This window comes from Ailuropoda melanoleuca, chromosome 9 (assembly GCF_002007445.2).
Source record: "Ailuropoda melanoleuca isolate Jingjing chromosome 9, ASM200744v2, whole genome shotgun sequence".
Lineage (NCBI taxonomy): Eukaryota > Metazoa > Chordata > Mammalia > Carnivora > Ursidae > Ailuropoda > Ailuropoda melanoleuca.
This window is the reverse complement of record NC_048226.1, coordinates 15,012,378-15,035,625: the sequence shown is the minus strand read 5'-3', so window position 1 is coordinate 15,035,625 and position 23,248 is coordinate 15,012,378.

The following is a 23,248-nucleotide window of genomic DNA, read 5'->3' as shown; positions in this document are numbered from 1 at the left end:
TTCAGACTGGAGCTCTCTAATTTTCTGATTTTCCTGACCATATACATTTTATCCCAAACATAATTGATATCAAAGTTCTCTGGGCTAGATCCTTTTTTTTTCTCCCCAACATTCTGGTTTCCAGTGGGGACATTTGTAAAATATAATAATCTAACCACATGCCGTACTAATGAGGCTGAATTTTTGACTCATCCCATTACACCAAATAATCAAAAGTACAAAAGAACATAAGCAATTAAATATTGCTTCTCCCCCCTCACCTCACCCCAAGAAGGCTATTGAAATCATTTGAGATGTTACAGAATTTTGAAAATTACTTGGCAGCTGCTTCCCAGTCCTTTCTGTGGCCAGATAAGAGCCATGAGAAGAAGAAGGAAATGACTCATCTTTCCTTTGTCCTATTCCATTCCAGAATGGTGTTATGACCATGTCAGGACCAGAACCACCTTGTACAGTGAATGGATTATAAATGGTGCCCTTAGGGTTGGGCAATAAACATTTTTATCTGGGAGGCTTCATAAAAAACCCAAGTCAAGGATTCAACACAGCATCCCTTCATCCTATGTATCATCCCCAGTAAGTTAGATGAATTGCATGTTTGTATCTAAATTGTCAAACCCATCCTGCAGTCTAGTTCTGCTGCTGTGGTATGGTCTGGTCTAGTATCAGAGAAGAAGAAAAAGCTAAAACCCTTCACACCGACTCCAGACTTCAGCATGGAAGATGGCTTTTTTGAACCAAAAGTCTGTTAGCTTCCACCTACACTGTGTGTCCAATCACTGGTGAGATTGTGAAAGTCTTATTTATCTCCAGCCCCCTCGCCTCCAAAAATCCGCAGTGAGGACTAACATAAACTTGACTCTGATGTTCCTTTCCTAGTAGAGAATGACACAGGCTTCTTCATTTTCTCTGAAATACCTAAGGTATCAATGTATCAATATTCTGAAAGTACCGAATCTATTCACCAGATGTTTCCTTGGACCTACTTTCCTCCAATTTAGCACTTCTCCAAATGCTACACAGAATCTCTGGAAGCAGCATATCTTCAATTTCATCCCCATGACCAATTTCTTCACCCATGAGTTGGTCTCATAGCAACCGAGTTAGCATTATCTTTTCCTCAAGGACATAAAGCGCACGCTATCTACTGAGGTTAGAGAGGCATCCCTCTGTGATCAAAGTTCTCCAGGGTCACTGAGCTAAACACACAATCACCGTTCTCAGAACTCCCCAGTCTACTCCAAAGCAAGAGTTAGAAGAGTAGGTTCCGGTGTGGCTCTCTCAACCGTTGGTCTTAAGCAATCATTTCCACTCCTTAAGCTTCAGCATTCTCCTCTATAAAACAGAGACAACAGAACCTGACCCATAAAAGTAATAAAGATAAATGAGATAATCAACTTACATGACAGTGTCCCACACACACTAAGAGCTCAAGAAATGTTGCCTCTCAATAGAATTATTATTATATCAAGCTATTGATATCTGTGTGGCAGCCTCTACCTAATTGTCATCAGGAACAAAGAGCTGAAACTTATCCATAAACTCTCCTATTCAGGTAGCACAAAGTCTCTTGATGCCTTGAATCAACAGAAAGCCCACCCTCACATAGTTCCTGGCCAACTTCGAAAGGCAGTGCTGTCTTCCATCTTGCACAAAGCTGATAGGTCAGGCTCTATCGCTGGTGATAGATCAGATTTCCCAAGGGACGTCCTCGCGGTTGCTGGTTCACAGTGGGTAGGACGCTGTACCTCTTTTCAGTTTTTTGGCCACAGAAATGCTTGAAAGATTGAGAAACATCTTCACATTCCAAGGTCATCAGCTATAGAGAAACCTTATGATTACAAACATGCTCTGTTATTTCATATGCAATGTACTTTATATTTTAAGTCCTGCTATGTCTTTTGTGTAAACACCTAGAATAGAAGATGAATAACTCTTTATATTATTTCACCCCACTCTCAATTCCCTCTACTCTAGCAGGAAAATACTGTCAACTTCCCACACACGCACCATGTAGAGTTGTTTCGTCTGTTTCCCAAATGGATGATTTCTCAATTCATCATTTTGTTGATGTTGATGTTGTTGTCGTTGTAGAAATTAATTCTTAATTTTCTCTTCCCTAGGACATCTCAAAATGTGTTTCTGAAAGTGTGTTGAGCAAGACTGGTCTCAATAGCTGATGCAAGGGATAAAAAAAAAATTGTATTCCATTGCCTGATAAATTTGGAAAATAGGGCTTAAATATTAGTAGATTTTTGTCTTCAATGACTCTCTTAAATGAGTCTTCCATTTGTATCCTGAAATGTGTTCTACAAATATATAATATATATAATAACTTCCCAAAGTTATTTTAGCATGGAGCCTTTGTTTTCCTGTCTCAGGGTCTAGTGTTTCTTAAACATGCTTTCAAAAATTCTGTTTTAATATCATCCAATACACGGCATGTGCCTCATTCAGCATCTCTCCTCCTTCTCGTTTCTTCTGAGAAATATCCACTCCTTCTCCATCCTAAGCACACCTCCCTCTATTACTCTTCAAGTTTTCCATGCAGTTCTCTTTGTGATCTTTGACATGACTTCTTAATAAGAATGGGAATGCAGGTTGGAGCAGCCACTCTGCAAAACAGTGTGGAGGTCCCTTAAAAAGTTAAAAATTGAGCTACCCTATTACCCAGCCATTGCACTACTGGGTGTTTACCTCAAAGATACAGACGTAGTGAAGAGAAGGGCCATATGCACCCCAATGTTCATAGCAGCATTGTCCACAATAGCTAAATCATGGAAGGAGCCGAGATGCCCTNGAGATGCCCTTCAACAGATGACTGGATTAAGAAGCTGTGGTCCAGGGGCACCTGGGTAGCGCAGTCGTTAAGTGTCTGCCTTCAGCTCAGGGCGTGATCCCGGCGTTCCGGGATCGAGTCCCACATTGGGCTCCTCCACTGGGAGCCTGTTTCTTCCTCTTCCACTCGCCTGCTGTGTTCCCTCTCTCTCTGGCTGTCTATCTCTGTCACATAAATAAATAAAATCTTAAAAAAAAAAANCTGAGGGCCTCAGAGGGGAGGGGGGTGGGGGAATGGGATAGACTGGTGATGGGTAATAAGGAGGGCACGTATTGCATGGTGCACTGGGTGTTATACGCAACTAATGAATCATCAAACTTTACATCAAAAACCAGGGATGTGGGGCGCCTGGGTGGCACAGTGGTTAAGCGTCTGCCTTTGGCTCAGGGTGTGATCCTGGCATTATGGGATCGAGCCCCACATCAGGCTCCTCNCTCCGCTATGACCCTGCTTCTTCCTCTCCCACTCCCCCTGCTTGTGTTCCCTCTCTCACTGGCTCTCTCTATCTCTGTCGAATAAATAAATAAAATCTTTAAAAAAAAAAAAGAAACCAGGGATGTATTGTATGGCGACTAACATAATAAAAAAACATTAAAAAAAATAAAATAAAAGAACAGACAAAATAAAAATAAAATAAAATAATAAAAAAATAAATAAAAATCTTAATTAAAAAAAAAGCATACACAAACTACCTAGCTACATGCTCTGGAAGCATTAAACAATTCTGAAATAAAAACTATGTGCTAAAAAAAAAAAAAAGTATGAACATCTTCAACACAACACCTGTCTCACCAATTCTGCCTTTTGGTCAGACAATACAATTTACTTTGATGACTTTTATTAAAAATCATTGATCACTTTACCAAAATCATTTTATTGATCAAAATACTGCAGGTTTTCTCTGGTAGAAAGTATTTCTAATTATGCTAAAGCATTTCTCCTATCACCTAAAGAACCACTTTCCCATCGTTTGAGAATCAATTTGAAATTTGGGGAAAAAATGTGAAAGTGCAAAAATCATGCATATCCCAGGCAATACTAGATGTTAATGAATCTCTAATCAGGTTTCCTATGAATGGGTTTAGAATTCCATGAGTTCCTGCAATTGTGTGCAAAATTGTGTGTGTGTGTGTGTGTGTGTGTGTGCATGCAAATGTGTTTACCTTGTTCTTTTTCCTGGGTAGTGGGTCCACATCTTTCAATAGATTTCTAAAGATACCCATGATGCCAAGAGTTAAATCACCTAATTCAAAGCTCTTATTTTACAGAGGAAGAAAATTAAGTCCCCAAATAACTTATCTGAGGACATAGAGCGAGTGAGATTTAGAAGTAGCATCTAAATCTGTATTCTTCCCTTTAATTTCTCCTTATTGTAAGTCAGTGAACTCACAGAACCCGGAAAGAGCAATAATATTGGGAGCACACAGGACCCAACCTTGTTCCAGGTGGGAAAGTCCAACCCGCAAAAACTTCAACTCCAGATGAAACCAAGAAGTCACAAGGCTGAACATTTGTCTTTTCTTCCTTTTAATTTGTTCTCTTTTTCTTTTCTTTCTTTCTTTCTCTCTCTCTCTTTTCTTTCTTTCTTTCTCTTTCTTTCTTTCTTTCTTTCTTTCTTTCTTTCTTTCTTCTTCTTCCTTCCTTCCTTCCTTCCTTCCTTTCTTTCTTTCTTTCTCTCTCTCTCTTTTCTTTCTCTTTCTTTCTCTCTCTCTTTTCCTTCTTTTTCTTTCTTTCTTTCTTTCTTTCTTTCTTTCTTTCTTTCTTTCTTCTTTCTTTCTTTCTTTCTTTCCTCTTTTTCTCTGCCCAAAGCTTTGGGCAGATAAGTGTTAATCTACTTATGGTAAAAGATAGATCTTGCAGAAGCATCCTTAATGGTGCCGACTTGTCAACAAGCTATAGGCCATATCATCTTGGAAAGCATTATAAATGTTGTAAGGAGGAAAGGGAAATGGAGTTTGCCTTAAGCAAACCCAAACCAGTGAAGAAATTATGAAAGACACGTACTAACTTCGCAAGGCAACAACCAAGTCCATGTTGGTCATGGGTATGTTCCCAATGCTCAGCATAGGGTCTGGCACATAAGTAGCTAGTCGATGAATAGTTGATGACGATCATTTGCATTGGCAATTTCTGTCTATTGGCAATTTCTGAATCCAGTCTCCTCCCCACATATTTCAGGAGGAAGAAGTATTATCTTCCCCAAGGATAGGAAAAATATGCCTGAGGTAGTTTAAATACAAATCCTAAGTGAATTTTGACTTTGTGACTTGTGGACAATTATTGAACACCAGTAAAAAGAAGGCAAGAACTGAAAGCATTTGCTTCAGTGAGCTTTCACTCATTCCCTCCATTAGTCTGGACCCCTTCATTTTAAACAAGATTTAAGGAAGTTTGCTGACATGATTTGAAACCTGATTACCCAGCACTTGAAATGTGTAGCTGGAGAGCTCTGAAGAAGAAAGGAAACTTACAGGGAACAAATAGAAGAGAATTTCATCCAGGGTGTTTTAGAACAAGGCCACAGAGCAGTCTGGGAAATCTGCATGCCAGCATGTCTTCAGGTGGAATCCATGTCACCTTCCTTGTTGGTCCTACTTTAGCCCCATTTTTTAAAAAAAGATTCATTTATTTATTTGAGACAGAGAATGCGAGTGGGGGAAGGGGCAGCAGGGGAGGGAGAGGGAGAGAATCTCAAGCAAACTCCCTACTGAACATGGAGCCCAAAGCAGGGCTCAATCTTATGACTCTGAGATCATGACCTGAGCTGAAACCAAGAGTCCGATGCTTAACTGACTGAGCCACACAGGCGCTCCCTTTACCCCTATTTATCCACAACCACCTCCTCACACTTATTTCCTCTCCTTCACTCCATCTCCAGCACTTTGCACATATTAAGGACTCAATAAAAAATGGCTGACAGAAAGGTTGGACCAGAAATGGTAGGACCTCAATGAAACTGAAGTCCCTGCATTTTGAGGGGTTTCTGTCAACCCAAAATAGAGGCTCAAACCCCCAGATTGTGTAGATGTAAATCCAACCAGTTCTTCACAGCTATTCTGACTCAGCCTTTTCTGAGTCAAAATTAAAGAGAAAAATGAAGACTTTGTCTCTCCTTTTTTTTCTTTTTCCTTTTTCATATGCCACTTTCCACTCTAGACCCTAATCCCCTCCAGCTCACCCTAGGGGAAGCAAACACTATAAATCCATTCTGGAAATTCTATTTGTTTAGGAAAATTGTACAAAACATGGGGGCTAAAATATTGCCCTGAGTTGAAGAGTCTCTGTGTAGAGAATTCCTCCAAGGATGTTAAAGCACTTTCCAGATAGTTTCCTTATTTCAATGGCACACCTGTTTTTCTATCATAATATAGCTCCTATGTCTTTTACTTGTCTTTGTGCAGGTAATTACTAGAGTTTACAAATACGCCGTAAAATATAATTACTGTAGATTTGCCAAGGAGGTTCCACAAGGTCTATGCAACAGTTTTTAAACTGTGCTATATACATGGAACTGTGTTAGTTTTAAGTAATTATTACTTGCTCCCACTGGAACTCTGTCATAAAACTGGAATTGTTAGAAATTATGTTTAAAAAAAGAAGCAAAAAGAAAACCCAACTCTTCTGAATTTACAATGACTTTCCATTTCCAACCCCCAACCCCAAATCTTTTTATTAGTGTTTCCTCATAGAAGACTAGAACCAACCATGGCCCAATTAGATTATAGAAATGCATCTTAGGTATTGCTACCTAGCTGATGGCTCTTGGTGTCTGTGTCAAGTTGCCATTTATCCATCCCATCAGTGACATCTCATTTCTCTCATTATTATCTTTGGAAGTCCTATGTCAACACCTACCTATCAAATCAAAGTAGACTGTTATTTATCACTGTTTTAGCACACATAGTACAACCCTTAATGTATCTATGAGGCAGGGGCGCCTGGGTGGCACAGCGGTTAAGCGTCTACCTTCGGCTCAGGGCGTGATCCCGGCGTTTTGGGATCGAGCCCCACGTCAGGCTCCTCTGCTATGAGCCTGCCTCTTCCTCTCCCACTCCCCCTGCTTGTGTTCCCTCTCTCGCTGGCTGTCTCTATCTCTGTCGAATAAATAAATAAAATCTTTAAAAAAAAATGTATCTATGAGGCAGTTTCCTCACACGTTAAATGGGCATTATAAGAATATCGGCTACACAGGGTTCCTAGGGGGGCTGCAGGAGGTAATTCATATAAAGTGCTGAGCACAAAAGTAGACACTCAATACCTGTACACGATTTATATTAGTAAAGTCCCATCATAGCTGACAATTTCAACACTTCCTCCACAGCATTCAGAATTCAGCAAAAGCAAATTTCCCATTTTAATATTCATGTAAATAGAGTTTTCCATTTCCATTCTGAATAAGATATTATGAAACGGAAAATCCATTCAAGAAGAGTGCATTACCAGAACCAACATTTTTAAACACCAACTCAACTATCAAAGTACTTTCACACTCGAGTTTCAGTAAAAAGGAGGAAGATGCCACCACTCCCCCAGGCCTTTGAGCTCCAGCATTATGACTTTGAAGCCCAGTACAAAGGCTTGGCACAGGGCGACCGCATATACCTTCACACGTGTGGCCACACAGGAACAGACACTTTACATATCACTAACTGCTGCATATTCTTATCCCTCAAGGCAGTTAAATGTGTCAGGGAATTCTTTTTTATTATCCTTTTATTTAAATGCATAATCAGAATAGTTACCAGGGAAGAGCTGGTGAGAGGAAAAAAATAGTTCTAGAGAGTGGAGACTTCTATTGATCTAAGAGCTGCTTCATAAGCTCTGAAAGTTTTATCCTCAGTGCAAAAGTGCCTGAGTCTATTATTTGCAAATTAATAAGCTTTAAAAAGCAATGAAAAAAATGTAGTTGTACAGTTTCAAATCTGGGGTCCAATTCTGAGAATTTAATTCAAGAACCTTAAGAGGTATAAAACCATTTCCAGAACTTTCTTCACATGTTGTCCTTGACTCCCTGACCTTTCTCTGCACCCTTCTCTCTGGTCTCCAACCTAATGACTCCATTTCTATTCTTTCAACCTCAACCTCTTCCCCCAAACTCAGATTCATATGTCCAATTGACTCACCTTGATATGCATCAACCTATTTCTCCGCTTACATTTCCTTACATGAACAAATGCACCCATCTCCAATGCTGGAAACCTCCTTTGTCTTAAAGGTGCCCATTTTTCTTCCCTATGAATCCTACACTGACCCAACCAACACTCACCCTCCCTAGCAACGTTTCAATTAGGTGTAGTCAGAGGACACCATTTTTTTGAATCCTAGGAAAGTCCTTGCATTCTGTCCCTAGGCTTCTCTTCCTTTCTCCTGCTAGAATGAAGATGTGATGGCTGCAGCGGCAGCAACAAACTTGTGTTCATGAGTCAATAAGCAGGAGAAGAAGGCCAATATCACTGCAGTTATGCTGGTCTTGGTATCATTTAGCCACTGAAATAACAGCGAGGTTTCCATCTGACTCTGGTCCTTTGGGACAGGTTGACTTCTATTTGTTTAAGTTTCCCAGATCCTAAATTGACATTGTTATAGATAATCTCAATTCTCCAATTAAAAAAAAAAAAAGATTTTTTTTCCTGAATTACTTTAGAAGTGTCCTAACACAGTTTCCTTCAGTTTTCTCCCTTCTCTTTCTATAGTTTTTCCAAAGTCCATCCCCCTCCACCCTACTAACTAAATGTTGCAATGTCTCCTCCTGCCTTCAGAAGCTTTTTGGGGCAATTCCACAGGAAAATAAGCATGAGATATTAACAGAAAAAAATGTAGAAAAAGCTGGCTTATAACACACATTTTCAAAAAATGTTCAACCTCATTAGTAATCAGGAATTGCAAAATGAAGTAATGAAATACCATATTTCTGCTGCCAGATGGCCAGAAACATTAAAGGTCCATAATACTCACTGTTTCTAGTGAGATAGGGAAGTAGACACTTGCACACATAAGAAGTGATGGCTCAAGAGCCCAAAATTGGGCATTAATACTTCATAGGCCATTGTTCCTGGCCCAATACAACACTCCAGTTGGGTCATTGGAAACACTATATGGACTTCTTCCTCTCTTTTTCTCTAATGATTTTCCAACCACCAATAGAGAAGGGACGATGAAAACCCATTGGCTGGATAGGGGATGAGAGGAAGGAGAACAAGAGCCACTGCAGAGGATATAGTTGGTGGATGCTGGCCATAACTTTGAGAAAATACCTTGAAAGATTCTGCTTTGTAAAACATGACTTCTTTAGCGGCGCCTGGGTGGCACAGCAGTTAAGCGTCTGCCTTCGGCTCAGGGCATGATCCCGACGTTATGGGATCGAGCCCCACGTCAGGCTCCTCTGCTATGAGCCTGCTTCTTCCTCTCCCACTTCCCCTGCTTATGTTCCCTCTCTCGCTGGCTGTCTCTATCTCTGTCGAATAAATAAATAAAATCTTTAAAAAAAAATGACTCCTTTAATTTTAGTACATGGGGGGTTCTTGTGGTCCTGATGGAGTACCAGGATGGTAAAGGCAAGAGAAAGAATTTACTCAGGAAGTAAGTGCACTGAAACCACAAACGAAATATAACACAGTATTTTAACAACTGGGGCAGCTATACTGCTGGCTAATTTAACTAATAGTTAAAATACTCTCTAACCAATTAAATACTGGTTTCCTCATCTTTTTGGGATCCTTTCTGTTCCTGCTCTTCTTCAGAATAAATTGAGTGAGTAAGTGAATAAAAATATCAAGCAAGCTATCAAGAGATAATGAGGTCAAAAAAGGTAGAAAACAAGGAAAACTATATATTGATGTTAATTGTCGATCGTTGCCTCAACCTCTAGAGTCTTCTTAGAAAATATACCCTATGAACTTCCCTGTTTTCCCACAGGGTCCTTGTGTCTAACTGACCCAAGAGGAGTCAATCCCTAGGCCAAGTTGAACCAATCACATTTGCTCTGTCAAGAATTGAAGCTAAGAGGGGCACCTGGGTGGCTCCTTCTGTTGAGTGTCAGACTCTTGATTTCCACTCAGATCATGATCTCGGGGTTGTGGGATCAAGCCCCACGTTGAGCTCCTAGCTCAGTGGGGAGTCTGCTTGGGATTCCTTCTCTCCCTCTCCCTCTGCCCCTCCCACCACCTATGCTCTCTCTCTCTGTCTCAAATAAATAAATAAAATCTTAAAAAAAAAAAGTATTGAAGCTAAGAGACAGAGACTATATGAGTTGAATAAAAGGGAGCACTTGCCACCAATAGCCAGCCTTTCTAACATGCCAGGTCTTTATAAGAAATTATCTCATTTGAACCTAGGAATTAGGTACTATTACCAGAGTGAGTTCTATACAAGTTAAGAAACTTTGCTTAAGGTCACATAGTGGCTAAGTGACAGAAGCTAGATGAACACAGGCAGGTTGCCTCCAGAGCCTGTGCTTTTAACCATTAAACCGGACTGGACAGAAGAGATGCTTGAGTTGGGAAAACAGATGTGGCCAGCCAAAGCTCCGTGCAGACCACTGTGAAGAGGAACAGAAGAGCCTGTCCATAAAGAGAAGCAAGAGAGTGGAGCAGACACTGAGGAACACAGGCCCAAAAGGTGTTGCAGCCTTGCAGGAAAGAAAGGGGGGAGGGCAGTGCACCACATTCCAGTCCTCCTGGGGCCAACATGGAATTATCAGCTCTTCAAAGATTATTTAGGGAAACTTTGCAATCAAATTCCCTCTGCTTAAGCCAGCACGATTGGTCTCCTTTTCAAAGATGCCACTAGATCCAGGAGTGACCCATCTTAGAAAATGAATTTGAACCCAGATCTGCAGAACACTGCCTCTGATGGATTTCGACAGAAGCCCCATTGTAACTCCAACTCCTCCCAGGAAATCTGAAGGAACTTCAGACGCTCTCCGAATGCTGTCAGAGCGCCATCTTTCCCAGATGGCTTGAAACAAAATGAAAGAGAAGAAGAGAAAGGCAGGATAGAGGGAGGGAAGGAGGGGGAAATGCAGAAGGAAGAAAAAAGAAGAAGAAGAAAGAAGGAAGAAGGAAGAAGGAAGAAGGAAGGAAGGCATCAAAAGTGCTTGCTGTACCCTGAATGCCAAATGCGAAATGAAAGCAAAACCATTGCAACAGAAGCACGATTCCAGCTCCTGGAGCCTTCTGCTGTTAGTTCCCAGGGAAGCTGCAAGATGCTACTTTACAGCGGTGCCCCGGGCTTAATTAGCGTTTTTGGATCCACTGCAATTCAGCTGGATGGGCATTCCCTTACAATTGATAGTCGCCTGGAAATGGCTTTCACAGCTGGGCCACAGATCCCTCACCCAGGGAGCCTGGAATCGGGCTGCTCAGCAGCCTTGTTCAGCCATAATTAATATTTCTGGAACTGCCGCTTGGAGGTCCCCGAAACTGTGTCGCGCCAGCAGTGAGCCAGTTGGAAGAGGTTTTATTGTTGGAAAATGAGTGACCCAGCTGTGCAGACCCTGGGCCTGGGTGACAAGAGACTTCAGAGGCACCTGTAATGTGAGAGTGATGGAGAAAGAGAAAGAACACAGAGGAGAAGAGGAGGCCATCTTGCCTTCAGCTTGTTACTCTGACCATCATGGCCTAAGGCCGCTGAGGGCATGAAGGTAAGATGGTGACTGGCATTTCTGGCAGGGCTTATGCCTTTCCTCCCTGGCTATGTGCACATTCTGAGTACCAGCTTTTCCTCTTGTAAGCTGGAGCTCCCCTGGAGACAACACGGAATGGTGTACAACTAGAAGCAACTTGCAACCTATTTTGCTTAACAGCTCTGACTTACAGAGGAAAAGAGTGAGCCCTGGAGAAGCTAAATGGCTGGAGCTCAGGCTAGTGGGTGGTCGGTCACTCAGACAGACTGGAAGGAGAAGGGTCTCTTAAACTTTAGTCCCTCACATATTCTTCCACCATTACAAGGTTGGAGTCTGAGAGGAGATGGATGTATGTGACAGCTTTGCAGGGACACAGGCTGGTGTTGGAATCCCTTCTGTACCACCTAGGGGTTGTGAGATCTTTGGAAGAGGGGAACTAACTCACTGGCCATCATTTTTCTTGAGAAGCACACACACACACATATACACACACATAATTGGGAGCTGTTGTAATTATTCGCCGCTGCTTTTATGTGCATCATTATTGTTACTCCTTCCAATGCTCATTGGCTGTGTGGAGTTGGCTGAATTATGACATCTCTCTGGGCTTCAGTCTCACAACTCTAAAACAAACACGAGAGTCACTATCCTCCAGCTAGAATAGTGCCTGACACAGAGTAAGCTCTTGGTAAATGACTGCTACTTTGTCATTCTTGTTAATATCACTTCCAAAGCAAAGTTGTCTTTAATTCCAACCTTATTACTTGCATATTTAAAATATTTCAAAGGCCTCTTACCTTCAGATTCAAGTCTGAGTGCCTTAAGTGGACACCTGTGGTTCTTCATGACTCAGCTTTCATGCCCATTGGTAGCCTAGTATTTTCGCAGTTTTTTGGGGGACTCCCATTGCCCCACTCACCTCCTGCTCCCTAGCCTGTCTGTGCTTCACCCCAGTGCCCTCACATGTAGGTCCCTCTGTCCGAAATTCCTTTCCTCTCTTTCTTTCCTCGGTGAACACCTACTGACCTATTAAGACTCTGCTTGCCTGTCACCAGCTTCCAACGTGTGGATGCCTCCACACCCTTCCTAGGCTGTGCCCCCAAGATAGGGCTCTGTTGCAGCAATTACAAGTCAATGAGAACCCTGGCTTACCTGCCAGCCACCTGCCTAAGCTAGGACTTTTTAGGGACTGGAGTGTGACATTTATCTTTTTTTCTCCAGTCCTTAGCACAGCTTAGAGCACAGTAAACATCTGTAGACTGAATAATTCAAATCTAATAATAGAAATGAGAATATAGCATATGCATTGAGCACAAAGACTTGCACATTTAAGGACTTGACAAACATATATTAAATGAATGAAGAAATGAGTGAATAATGAGAGAATATTTAGTATGTATAAAAAGGAAACATTTTCATATTCTACAAGCCAGCTTTTCAAATGGAAAAAAAAAAATACTACCCAACTGCAAAATTAGGGAAGTGGTCAACAATCACAAATCATCAACTCTTAGCTCAACAATGTCATGGGGTAAGCTTGGTGAATCTAATGAAACAATGATTGAGTTTAGTTTAAGGGGGAAAAAGCAAATGATTTGGTACCTTATAAAAGGGAAACAATCTGGAACTTTTACTTTTGGTGGCAATTATATTCAATTTAAGCAAAAGCAGAAAGTTGATTAATCCTACGTGTGGCAAAGACTGAGTATAAAGTTCATTTCTCCATCCCAGGCAAAGGGTTAAACTGTATTTCCCAGATTCCCCTGGGGTTAGGTGGAAACCATGTGACAGAGTTCTAGTCAATGAAAGGATAGCAGATGTGTTGCTCATCACATTCAGTCCCAATGTCACTCCACCTGAGATCCTCCATGATGAATTTTCCTCTTCCATGGGATTCTTGGAAGCCATTGAGTTAACAATGGCAGAATTATAAATGGAAGAATAGTTGGGTTTCCCAATAACTACATGGGGAATATTCCCCGCCCCACCCCATCCACCAACCACATTGGACACTGATATGAGAAAGCAATCATCATTTACTATATATTAGTCTATGGAGCCTTCAAAACAATCTTTTTTTTTTTTTTTTTTTTTTTTTTTTTTTTTTTTTTTTTTTTTTTGGTATGGCCCACACTACTACAGAACATGGTGCTTTGAACTCCAGAACTGACAAATAAAAAAATTCAATTTAATTTCATTCATTTAGCAGTAACTTGGTGATGAAAGGGATATAATGGGCTAGATGGCTAGAAATCCATGTTAGGTGGTGCCAAATACTTTGTGGAAACTTAGGTTCTGGAACTTGGAAGGTAGACCACGTGTTTACTGAGCTTATGACACTAATGGAAGAAGCTGGAAAATAGAATGTTAATTTCTTTGTTGTTCATTATGGCTGCATTTGACAAGATATTTGATGGAAAAAGCAAACTCTAGGTAGTTTTGGCTGTTTTGCAGGCATAAGTGAAAAGGAATAGAATCCAAATATAAGGCGATTTGCAGGGTCAGAAAGACCAATTGTTCCTAGACCCTAAAGAGTAAATTCAGGGATTAAGAAAAGCTTACAGGGACAAGGTCCCAGTGAGATTTCCCAGGTGACAGTGTCTCAGCCCTAAAGGACATATCTGATGAAGAGTGTGGTCTCCCCAATCAGGGTAGCCACCACGAAACTAAGAAAGACATTTGAAAGCTAGTGCAAAGAAAGAAAATATACATAAGACACATTCTAGAAGGAACATCCAATGTGGTTGCTGATGCACAGAACTGATGAGGAACAAATACATCAGCACCTACTAAGTTTCTGGAGGAAATGTCTTGCCAAAGAAACCACAAGTCTGGCTTAGGAACACTGGAGTTGTTTGTCAGAGCTTTAAAACAACACTTGGGCTGGAAATGGGCTAATAAAAAGCTGTGCTGATCCTGAGGAGGTCAATTTCCTCAATACCCATTTCCAGTACGGGTTAGGAGAACAGACCGGGAGAAAATTCTTATAGGGTGGATCAGGGACCACAGAGGTCAATACATAAGGGAGCTCCTCATAGACAGCAGAGACAAGCCTAGGCAAGGAAGCCCCTTTGCTCACGGTAAGGGGGCTTCTCAAAATGTCTGTCCAGTGGGATTTCAGGAGTGCTGTAGGCTAGCAATTGCTTGCTCTCCTTTCTCTGCTCTGTATTTTATAATGGGTATATGGGGGAAGGGAGCACATCACGTTTCTTTGTAATTCATACATCACTAGACCATGGGAGTCCTTTCCAGACCGGATGGCGAGGGCCGTACATCACAGGGACATCTTGGACTTTGAGCAGGATGCAAAAGTGGGTGAGACTGGGCTGTCTCTCTTGGCATGAAGGTAAGTGTGATCTCTGTAGGGAAGGGAGAGAAAATTTGGTGAACAGAGAGTGAATTGTGATACAGATGGGCTAGATGCTTACCAGAAAATGGGGGAGTGGGGAGAGAGAGAGATATTTCAAGAACCTTCATAACACAATGTCATCTACTCTTCCCACCTCATGCCACACTTTTCCTTTAAGCAAACACTGCACTCCAGACACTCTGGGCTCCTTAGTGACCCCAAGAAATGCTTAACTGCCCTGAGTAATGATTTCTGCACCTGTCAAGGGCCTCACTACCAGGCATCTAGCTTCCCATCCGAATTCTCTTCATCTTTCAAAACCAAATCACCGGCAATCATAACTTGGAAGGATTCTCACGGGTCCCTACTCTTCTTGGCCTTAGTCAAGACTTCATCGCAAGAATTGTCTTATCTAACTTCTTCAAAAAGAACTCTTTCCACCTTGTAAAACTCCTCCTCTATGTACTCAGATCCTCAAATTGGAGCAGTGTTATTTTGTTTTTGTTACCCAACATAGTGCGTGACACAGGGAGCTACGTTGTGAAGGAAATGAATTCCTTGAATCGCCTCCATCACACAGATACAACGTGGGGCACTCATGCATAGCCATGGACACACCGGTCACAGTCCTCTCCTCTCCCTTCCTCCACAAGATCAACCCCGAAAACATTTTTATTCAGCCTTCGGGGAACATGTTTCAAAAAGAGTCTATTTCAGTGTCACAAACTTTCGGGAGTCAAATGGCTCATTAAACTGGTGAGCAGATGCTTAATCGTGTCAAAAATGATGCCTGATACTGAGAATTACACGCACGGTACGAAGAATTCCCCGTTTCTAATGAACACAAAACTACCTTCGGGGGGAAAACACAGCCTCGTCCCTCAACACCCAGATCTTGCTCTTACGCAACAAAGCCATGTAAGCAATAAAGTGCTTACAGGAGAGAATGAAAGGCGAACATGGGGCCCTTTAAAATGGGCACTGTCTTGCTCTACACATTAAGGTTTTAAGAGTTACGAAGTGATGCAGGCAAAGAACCTGCTAGAAAGGGATCCAAAATGCTGAAAAATGACTTGTTGCCTGGTGGAAAGGTCCTATAATTCATGAGCACATTTCAGCAGCTAATGCAGTTTGTGAAACTTTATAATCCTTACACATTCCAGAGCCCCGGCTCTCCGAAGGTTAGACCTAAGGGATACACTTCAGAAAAGTTACATAAACAACCGTGAACCTTAGGCAGGGAAAATGTACACTTTGAACATGTTGAAACTCTCCATATTAAGTCAGTTTAGCACTTTGATTAAAGAGTTTAATCAATCACCATCCTAAGCTGTATATTAATCACTTTATCAAGCAGTTGATGCATTGCCGGTTTTAATAGAATCCATTTATTTTGATTTCTACCTACTTCATCTTTCCAAAGGGCCTTGCGAATCAGCTGTGATAAAAAGGAGAGGGAGAGGGAGAAGGAGAGAAAAAAAAAAGAGTGGGAGAGGGCGGTTGCATTGAAAACCTGGCAAGAAATCTCTAACTGCACCTAAACGTACTTTATTATCAATGCCCTACGACGACTTGGCCAATTTATTACAGGCAAAAAAAACGCTCTGGGAAGTGAATGTTTGGGTGAGCCACACGGTTTAGCTCAGATAAACACAGGCCATTCGTTTGCTTTCACACCTGACACCCTCATGATATACGATCCTAATAAGATTAATCTCCACCCCCCTACCCCCCACCCCGGGCCCCTCTTTGTTCCAACCTATTTGAGATCTTCCACTTTTCTTCCTGGACATTTTCCCCACCTTGGGTTACAATTTGTGGTTCGAGCTGAAGCCCTTGTTTCCTCACTACAAGGAAAACAAGATTTGTGGGAAGAAAACATTTGTTATGTGGCTTAAATTTTACTCGGAGGCTTTTCTGTTCCTTATGCTTTTAACATGATAGGACTGAGTCTTGGAAGACGTCCATGCAGCCAGACATATCAGGGCCGAGCGCGGGATCCTCCCCACAGTGTGGGCCTTACAACGTGCAGAATGCCATTCCGATTTTCAAACAGCTTTTCTTCCCCACCAACACCAAGGATTTAGGAAGGATAGTGGCTATCTGCCTTGCTTTTTACTCTATTCTTATTGGTTTCATTCATAGAGATGACAAATACCACACAAACCTTTTAACTACATATTTTCTTTACCCTCGGTTTAAAAATTCTTTAAATGGCTTCCTCCTCCATAATTCTTCACCAAGAGGGAAACAATGTCATGGGGGAACATTATCTTTTAATATTCGTGTCATAGACAGGGAAAATTAGCAAATGTTTAGTGTCTCTTTATATATTAGTGCCTGCGTTTAGGATTTCTGATATACTGTTCCACATCATTTTGATAACAACCCTAAGCATTATAATCCCTGTGCTTTGGAACTGTGGGGCCCAATATGGCAGCCACTACACACACATGACTACTGAGCTCTTGAAATGGGGCAGATTCAAACTGAGAAGTGATGGGACAGAGGATAAAGAATGTTGATTGGATTTAAAATCCATGAATGACTTTGATTATAGGGACACTTTTTGCTGAGGGGACCTCATGGATTGTGTAAATATTTTTCTATCATTGTCATAAAAAACTGTGGGAACATCGTGTTCTCCTGACATTTACTGAGCAGCTGTTAGGTGGCAGGGGTACATGGATGGATGGAATGGTTGCTGCTCTCAAGGGGTCTATATTCCAGCTGTGGAAAAGACCCAAAAAGGGAGAAGGTGAGGGAGAGGAAGTGCCACGTGGTGCATAAAATGACAAAGCAACACGCAAGGCATTATGGGGCCAGAGAGCAGGAAACCAAACATTCTGGAGGTGGACACCAAGAAGGAGAGCCACCCCAGATGGAAGCACAGGCAGAAGACATGCGGGTTGGAAGGCAGCATGGCGTGTGCAGGGATCATGAGCACTTCAGCATGAACTACAGGGAATGACAGAAAACAGAGCTGGGGAATCAGAAAGTCCTTCCTCTTGGGAAGTTCTGAGTTTGAGTGCCATGTGTGGGATTTATCCCTTTATCCTGTCATCTGGAAGAAACTCTTGACAGATTATAAATAAAGAGATGTGGTCAGACTTGTATTTAAGACAATCACTCTGATGGGGATAAATGGGAATGAATTTGAGGTGGGCAGCCTGGAGAGAAACCCATAAAGCCTCTGGCAGCAGTTCATAGGAGGAACGATAAGGAATAAATGCTTTATATATTATAAATTCAAGGCATAGCTGCAAAGTGAGATCAGCAGAAACTGACCATTGACTGGGTGTGGGGATACATACAAGAACAGCTGTCTTGGACTCCTGAGATTATGACCAGATAAGGGGAAGGAAGCTTAGGGGAAAGAATGTGAGCTCAATTCTTCTGTACTGAGTGTGAAATGTTTGTGGACAACCTGATTGGTTGAGGCAATTTGTGGATGGGTATTTCAGTCTCCAGATGGGAGACCAGTCTTGGGCTGAAAATGGACATACAGGAGTCGGTCATACATTGGAGGTCTCTGAGGCCCTAAGATGTGCAGGAGGATTGCCCCACATAAGAAGGGGCCAAGAGTCACACCCTAGGGGAGGCTGATTAACACGTGTCCAGAGCAGCAAAGTTCGGGCCAGATGACAATGAAGATAAGTCTGCTGGCTTTGGCAGGAAGGAGGTCATTAGCTATTAGAAGGCAAGCCAGAACACGGGGGTTGGGGGGTAATGGAGAGCTTGAAGGAAGTTCATTTGTGAAGGAGAGAAAAGAATTTGACAGCAGCTGGAAAGGGGTCCAGGGAAATCTTTTAAAATGTACTTACTTTTCATGAGGCTGAGGCTTAAGAGAGTCATTAGGAAGAAGAGTAGGAGCCAGGAAATGGTTTTTCATAGACATAGTCTTGGAAGAGAGAGAAAGGGTCAAGGTCAAAGGTACAGGTTGGAGGCTGGGCTTTAAACAGCCTTATTGCTGCCCCTGACACTGAACAAAGGCAAGCAGAGGTGGATGTGGCTATAGGTGTGTTTGTAGGCAGGACAGGAATTCAAAGATGGTTGACATAGGAGGTATGATTGTCCTCCTTGAAGTCTGAGCACCTGATGATATTAGGAAAGGTTTGTACTGATCAATATGGTGAAGGGGTAGGAATTGATCCAAAACAAGTTTAAGAATTGGTGAGAAACGTAGAGAGACTGGCTGAGTGGTTGTCCACAAAACTTAGGCACATGGCTATGGGAGCAGTAAGGGCAGAACTTAACATGACCTAAGGTTGGCAGTTGGTTTGAAGGTCAGGGTTGCTGAAAATAAAAGGAGTTGGAGAACAAGTTATTTAGACAGCTATCATGGGGTCCTAGCTGGGCTGGGAAGGAAGAGAAGCCAAGCAGTGGATAAGGAACTGAAAAAATTAGAAGGCTAAGGGGTCAGAGCATTCCAATAATTTTAAAGAAAAAGTACTGCTGATTTATTCCACTTTAAATTCCTATGGTTAAAGTCATTCCTATTCTAGTTTTCTGAAAGAGAAACTGAGACACAAGGAGCTACCTCTAAAAGAAAGTGACATTAAGTTGTGGCCATCTTGAGTTTCGGGATCATGGCATTTGCATTTTTGTATACCTAGTGAAGCAAATAGGTGTTAAATAAATATGAATGAGAAAAAAACCTAGACCTGCATCTTTGGCAGCCTAGTCTGTGAGTTCACACAGGTCACATTATTATAGACAGAAGTGAGGAGAAATCTACATAGAAATATGAAAATGCTATGATAATTAATTTTATTACTTAAATGTCATGTGAATCAATTATTTTGTACTCATACCTTAGATTTGACCTCTGCTACTTCTAGGACTTGGAAAGGCAATTTATCTCTATAAGCCTTTCCAGAACCCTCAGAAGGAAGGGAGCAATTTGTTTTTGTGGTCCAACAGTGTATGGAGATGGCTACCACAGCTCCTATTGGCTTGTTGCCCTGATTAGTGTAGACAGCAGTGATTGGGTCTTACTTATCTTTGTACACCAGTAGCTACCCCTGGCTCCTGTGCACAGAGATGTTCAACAAATCTTTATCAAACAAATGAATCAAGGAGTATGAAATGAAATAAATAAGTTAGGTGATTTATGAGAGCTATTCTAGCTCAGGTGTCTATCTCTGGTCGGCTGTCATGAAATACTCAAATGGCTCTGTAGTGGATCACAGGGTCACAGTGGTTCTCTTCAATCTGACCATCCTAACCTGTGGATCACCAAGAAATCCCAAACACTCTTAGGAATGTCCCAGAAAAGTGGGTCAGGCTGCCTAATGGTTAAAGCTTGATGTTAGATCCAGAATGCCTAGGCTTAAATCCAAGCTCTTCACTTAAAAGCTCCATGGCTTTGATGTGGACTTAGACAAGTAATCTAGATGAGCCTTGGTTTCCTTATTTTTAATTGTGAATAGGAAGTGTATCTGCTTCATGGAGTTGTTGTGATGGTTCAATGATTTAAATCCTATAAATCTCTCGGAATAGTGCCTACTAGTAAGTAGTCAATAATTCCAGCAATGATTCTCATTGCTATTTCCAGTGCAAGCCTTCTAGAATTAGAAGTGTACTTCAGCAAGCTTAAAATTGCATGCATTTTTAAAGATTGTTTGGAGAGAGGAGATACAGGAAGTAGGCAAATCTGTTTGGAGACTATCTCAGGAGCCTCGAAGACATATGGAAAGGACTGTTCTTTCAGGGGCACCAGGAACTGGCAGGGGAGAAACAGATGGAAGAGAAGTTGGGGAAAGAGGCAACAAAGGACAAGATGAGTCAAAGATGACTCCTAAGTTGGTGTTACTATGTTTTATATTTGGGGATATGGTAAGCTGTAAGGAGAAGCTGCTGGATATGGTCAACTTCCCATCCCACAGGACATTTCCAGTCTCTGTAGAGAGTCTATGACCTGACATACAAATTTGGGGACCACCCACCTATGTAGAGGTAGGGTTCCAAAACCCGAGTGGTAGAGAAAAGACAGAGCGGAGGAGAAACCCTTGGGGAATGCTCAAACTTAGGATGCGGGAAGAAGGAAGATGGAGAATCAACAGTCAGATAGTCCATGGAAGTCTGAAGAACAGGGATGTTTTGAAACTGAGGGTCAAAGAGCAAGAGTCAAATGTCAAAGTCAGTTTTAAAAAAGGGTAATTCATTGGTCCTCGTTCATTGATTGTGTTATAAATACTAACCAAAATCTACTTCTAGTCTAATAAGTGATTTGATTCCTTCAAGGTACTGCCCAAATTCAAGCCTCATACCTAATGACATAGTGCTAAGATTCAAGAAGTGTTTTCCTTTGAGAAGTCAAAAATGTGGTCAAATAAAAAAGAATATAAAATCATCTGCCACCCTATACTAGCTAGCATCAGGGGTGCTGTCAGAATTCAACAGCAGATTCACTTAGTGGTTCATTCATTTATTACCGTGGACTGATTACTTGTCAAGTACCTGCTCTGTCCCGGGCCCCCCTCCCCAGTCTCCTTCCACAGTGTAACCGTGATTAAGATGAAATCAAGGGGCACCTGGTTGGCTCAGTCAGTTAAGCGTCTGACTCTTGGTTTCCACTCAGATCATGATCTTAAGGCTGTGAGACTGGGTCCCCTGTGGGAATACAGCAGTGAGGATGGACATGGTCTCTGCACTCAGGGAACTTAGAGTGGGGCAGGGGAGACAGATGGTACACACGTTATCTGATTAATAACACCCAGTGGATTCCACAAAGAGGCAATGCTGGGTGCTCTGAGTATGTAGGACAGGGGTCTAGCTCTGTTTGGAGGGCCCAGGACATTTTTCCTGAGGAAGAGACCTTAAGGCTGAGATTTTTAAAATGCAATGGAACAACACTGTAGGAAGAAGACGTCAAGAGACAAAAGACTTGATACAAGAAGGAATCTTTCTCCTTTAAGAAGTTAGAAATAAGGTCAATATTGTTGACACACAGAAAGATAGAGAAGACAGACAAAGCTGAAGAGACAGGCAAGGGCCACGGCACTCAAGAGTTTTGGGCCCCAATTAGAATACAATCTTCAGTCTAACAGGGGTGGAACCACTGACAAATTCTAACCATAGATGATTTTTTACCTCAGAATGAATAGTGAATGAAAAGGTTATCACAATTAGGCTATTACAAGGTCCCTAGCAAGAGATGACAGCTGCTGGAAATACCCAAATGTGAGAGATATTTCAGGAGTCAAATCAACAGGAATTGTGATGAGGCACAGGGGTCAAGAAAGTGGAGAGAGCAAGGCTGAAGCTCAGCCTTGTTTAAAGCGAAGTTTCTCCTCTCCCCCCTTCCCTTTCTAAATGCCTTCTATTGTGCTTACAATAAAATCTAGAATCCCTAACAATGGCCTTCCACCCCTTTTATTTCTTGGCTCCTGACTGTCTTTTCAACTTGATTTTCTACCCTTCTCATCCACCACTGTGGCCTCCTCTCTGTCCCTGAAGCACAAGAGATAATTTCCCATCTCTGGCTCCTTACCCCATTCCTGGTGGGTTTCCAATGATATCTTCCTCTGTCATTCTCCTTCCATTGGAGCCTAGAACAAAAACCCAATCATGTCATTTCCTGAATAAAAGCTCTAGAGATCTGCCATACAACATCGTACCTACAGTCAACAGTAATACATTGGACACTTAGAAACTTTTAAGAGGGTAGAACTCAGGGCGCCTGGGTGGCCCAGTTTGCCTTCAGCTCAGGGCATGATCCCAGGGTTCTGGGATCGAGACCCACACTGCGCTCCTGGCTCAGCGGGGAGCCTGCTTCTCCCTCTGCCTGCTGCTCTCCCTGCTTATGTTCTTTCTCTCTCTGACAAATAAATAAATAAAATCCTTAAAAAAAAAAAAGAACTAATATCATAATCTTAACATAATAAAACAAAATTTCTAAAAAAAAAAGAACGAAAAGTAGTTATTAACCATTTGTCAATATCTAACATAGAAACACAGATAAAAATAAAGATATTAAAACTCTTTCTAGAAATCTATCAGCAGTGCCAAATGGATATGGAATAAACCCCAAGTCCCCAGTTAGGATTTCTCAAAGGTACCAACTAATAAAACCTATTAATAGACAGGATTAAATTAGTGTCTTTAGAGGTTCTGGGGACACACTAAGAGATGTTTGGTACAAATTTCTTCATATTTTCAAGTTTTGTGCTCTAACTTGAAGCCAAGTTGTCATTTTCCTACATAATGTGAGCATGTTTATTTAACTACGGAGACATTTAAAAAAATTTTAATCATAGTAAAATACACACAAAATGTACCCATCTTAACCTCTTTTTATAGGTACAGTTCAATGGTGTTGAATACCTTTATCAGGCATCCATCTTCAGAACTCTTTTCATCTTGTGAAACTGAAACTCTGCCCCCATTAAACAACTACTCTCCATCCCTCCTCCGCAACCCCTGGCGACCACCC